The following is a 4,076-nucleotide window of genomic DNA, read 5'->3' as shown; positions in this document are numbered from 1 at the left end:
ACACCTATGTGAGAAATCTATTAATTGACTACAGCTCAGCGTTCAACACAATAGTACCCTCAAAGCTCTTCACTAAGCTATGGAACCTGGGACTAAACACCTCCCTCTGCAACTGGATACTGGCCTTCCTGACGGGCTGCCCCCAGGTGGTAAGGGTAATTAACAACACGGCCGCCATGCTGATCCTCAACACCGGGGTCCCTCAGGGGTGCGTACTCAGTCCCCTCCTGTACTCCCTGTTCACTCATGACTGCATGGCCAGGCACGACTCCAAAACCATCATCAAGTTTGCCGATGACACAGCCTGATCACCGACAACCACGAGACAGCCTATAGGGAGGTCAGAGACCTGGTCGTGTGGTGCCAGGACAACAACCGCTCCCTCAACGTGATCAAGACAAAGGAGCTGATCGTGGACTACAGGAAAAGGAGGACTGAGCATGACCTCATTCTCCTCCTCGGGGCTGTAGTGGAGCAGGTTGAGAGCTTCAAGTTCCTTGGTGTCCACATCAACAAAAAACTATCATGGTCCAAACACACCAAGACAGTTGTGAAGAGGGCACAACAACACCTGTTCCCCTTCAGGAGTCAAAAAGTTCTACAGCTGCACTAGAGCATCCTGACGGGTTGCATCACTGCCTGGTATGGCAACTGCTCGGCCTCCTACGCAAGGCATTTCGGAGGGTAATGCGTACTGCCCAGTGCATCACTGGGTCAAGCTTCCTGCCATCCAGGACCTCAGTACCAGGCGGTGTCAGAGGAAGGCCCTAAAAATTGTCAAAGACTCCAGCCACCCTAGTCATAGACTGCTCTCTCTGCTACCACACGGCAAGCAGTACCGGAGCGCCAAGTCTACTGTAGGTCCAAAATAATTCTTAACAGCTTCTACCCCCAATACATAAGACTCCTGAACAGCTAATCAATTGGCTACCTAGACTATATGCATTGTCCCCCCTCTATTTTACACTGCTGCTACTCTATGTTTATTATCTATGCATAGTCACTTTAACTCTACCTACATATTCTGTACATATTACCTTATTACCTCAACTAACCGGTGCCCCTGCACATTGACTCTGTACCGATACCCCCTGTTTATAGTCTCACTATTATTATTTTACTCCTGCTCTTGTTACTTTTATTTCCAATTTTTTTTGTATTTTTCTTAAAATTCCTGTCATATGGGATGACGCTGGAGAGACGAAGCAGGTACGGGGAGTAAAAACATTTAATATAGAACGGACATGGAAGGAGACAGTAACAGCATCAACAAACAGGTAACAGACAAAAAAACAATCAATGCAGAAGCGGGGAACAGAGCTGGGGAACTGACAAATATAGGGGAGGTAATAACACGTGATGAGTGAGTGCAGGTGAGTCAAATATCGCTGATGAGCGTGACGAGGGAAGGCAGGTGTGCGTAATGGATGATAGGAGTGCGTGATGCACGGCAGCCTGACGCCCTCAAGTGCCGGGGGGGAGAGTACTCTTGTTGGTTAGGGGCTTGTAAGTAAGCATTTCACTAAGATCTACACCTGTTGTATTCAGCACATGTGACAAATAAAATTTGATTTGATCTGTTAGTTGGACTATTGCACCTGTTTCTGAAATGTTTGTTCAAGTTTAGATGGTTTAGGACTCAGGGGTGTCAAACTCATTCCACGGAGGGCCTAGTGTCTGCAGGTTTTTGGTTTTTCCTTTCAATAAAGCCCTAGACAACCAGGTGTGGGGAGTTCCTAACTAATTAGTGATGTTAATTCATCAATCAAGTACAAGGGAGGAGCGAAAACCCGCAGACACTCGGCCCCCCGTGGAATGAGTTTGACACCTGTGGTTTAGGTAGTCTCATTTATACATTTTTCTAACCCTGCCAGTCATTCTGAATTCAGCTTGTGGGTGAATGAATACAAGTACACATTTTTTTATTTCAAAGTCAGGCTGGATTCCAATAGGAATTAGACATCTCTTTGCAAGCCAGCATAATGTGACTTGATGCTGGTTTTGCGGGTGACCCGCTTATGTGTCCAAAACACAAATAAAGGCTGGTCTCCAGCAAAATCACAAAGAAGGCTGGGGCCTGTTGCACAAAAGTAGAATTAAGACATCCGGGATAAATGACTCAGCTGAGCTCAATGAAGCCAAAACATGTGCGTCCAGGCTTAATTGGTTGCACAAAGACCAAGCCAGGATGAGCAGACACGGATTCATTAAGCCAGGTGAAACCAATCCTGGATAGGTGCGCGCTCACGGCTCACTCAAATAGACCCCGCCACAGATCACAGATTAACTGATTTACCATGGCAACTAGAGCCGCGTACTTTTCCCCGTCGGAAGCACAAATCCTCATGGAGGCATACGAGGAGGTAAAGAAAATTAATTAAGAAGAAAGGCAACACCCCACAGTGATAAAGCAAAGAGAAAAAGCGTGGCAAAGTATTGCAGACCGCCTGAATGCGTAAGTAGTGCACAATTACACACTCACCGCTCCGCTGAAACATCACAATTACAATTCAAATATTTAATTCACATCTCCAAAAATGCAGTTGTACTGTAATTATGAAACGGTTAAATTTTTAATTGAAATGCACTGCAGATATGAGTGAAATTGTGGAAGTAACTCCATCACACTGTATAAAGCTTATGACATTTTTTGATATTTTTACTGAAAACAAGACAAAAATACCAAGTAATTTTTTGCAGTGTGACTCCATTAAATGTGGTGTGTGTGTGTGTGGTGTTGTGTGTAGATTAAACATGAACGGGCCAAAACGGACATGGCAGCAGGTCAAAATCAAATACAAGAACATTCTGCAGAATGGTATGGTCCCTGACTAATATTTAACAAAGCACAAGCATATATTGTACCCAGAAGGTGCCTGTCCACACATTGTCTGTACTGTTTAGCAGTGAAAAAGAATACCCACGAGACAAGGCACGGGTGGTGGGTCACCAAAGGCTGACCTTACCCCAGCAGAGGACATGGCCTTGGAGCTAAATAAAGGCAGGCCCGTCTTAGAGGGGATCCCTGGGGGAAAGAGACGAGCATAGGTTCCTCCCAAGATGCCACCCGCTTCATTCAAGGTATGTCCTCCATCTACATGGGAACAACCACATTCATATTGAATCAATTTGGACTGTCTGACTTTGGTTTACCTATTGCCTTGCAGTGTCTGGCAGCACTGTGTTCCTGTTAGAGCCACCAGCACAAGCACCAGACGATGCTGATCCAGTGAGTACTCCATCAAAGGCATACTGTAGGCCTGGCATGTCTTGTCTACAGCTTCAATATGAATCCGATTAAATGTGATAGGGTGAAGGCCCCAGTGCAGCAGCAACAGCACATGATGGAGACGATGATGAGGAGGAGACCATCTCTCTGGATTCCAGAAGGCATGAGGTATCATGTTAAGACTGTGAAAGTACTATTTACTCTACAATGGTGAGGAGTCCTCATCAAAATCAAAAAATCTAATTTCTTTTACAGACCCAGATGCTATACAGTGGGAAAACCAGCCTGGCAACATAGTGTGTATTAATAAAAGGACACCACATCCTGCCAAATTCCAGCTGCGCTAATTGTAGTGGTTCACAAGCTATCAGAAGTTGTATGGCAACCACCTCCGGCGCCAAATAGAACTGGCAGACATAGACATTCAGTACAAGAAGAAAAAGATGGAAAATCTTGCACTGGAGTCCGAAATAAAAAAGAGACAATTAGGAAACTGGACCTTGAAATAAAAAAACTATGAGAGGGAGGTAGAGATTGCCTTCAATGTACACTGTATGCTAACTGTAACACAAATGTATTAATCATTATTTTCTTTCCTCCCCACACTCCAAGAAGATGACACAGCTCAAAATAAAAATTAGGTATATTCTCGTAAAGTCAAGTGAGCATGACATATGAGCTCTTATTGTGAGCACACAGGACGGTGGCATCTTTCTAAGGTTTTTTTATTTTCCCAGCAATCAGTACAACCAAGTCATCGTTATAAGCATCGCCCTCTTTTGCCCACCCCCCCAGCACCAGGTGTGGCCACTAGCCTATATGAAGGCCCAAAATTTGTGTTCCTTTC

At 44.9% G+C, this 4,076-nt stretch overlaps 1 long non-coding RNA gene across 1 annotated transcript; it reads left to right on the top strand.

The window, feature by feature from the left end:
* The first annotated feature begins 2,388 nt into the window (after window positions 1–2,388).
* On the top strand, window positions 2,389–3,520 carry LOC139023563 (uncharacterized). Its single transcript, XR_011474701.1, has 5 exons — window positions 2,389–2,455; window positions 2,748–2,818; window positions 2,905–3,081; window positions 3,168–3,229; window positions 3,311–3,520. It is a non-coding gene; the product is annotated as an uncharacterized lncRNA (long non-coding RNA).
* The last annotated feature ends 556 nt before the right edge of the window (window positions 3,521–4,076 follow it).

This window comes from Salvelinus sp. IW2-2015, linkage group LG33 (genome assembly GCF_002910315.2).
Source record: "Salvelinus sp. IW2-2015 linkage group LG33, ASM291031v2, whole genome shotgun sequence".
In the NCBI taxonomy this organism is placed as follows: domain Eukaryota; kingdom Metazoa; phylum Chordata; class Actinopteri; order Salmoniformes; family Salmonidae; genus Salvelinus; species Salvelinus sp. IW2-2015.
This window is presented reverse-complemented; position numbering and strand designations above follow the sequence as displayed.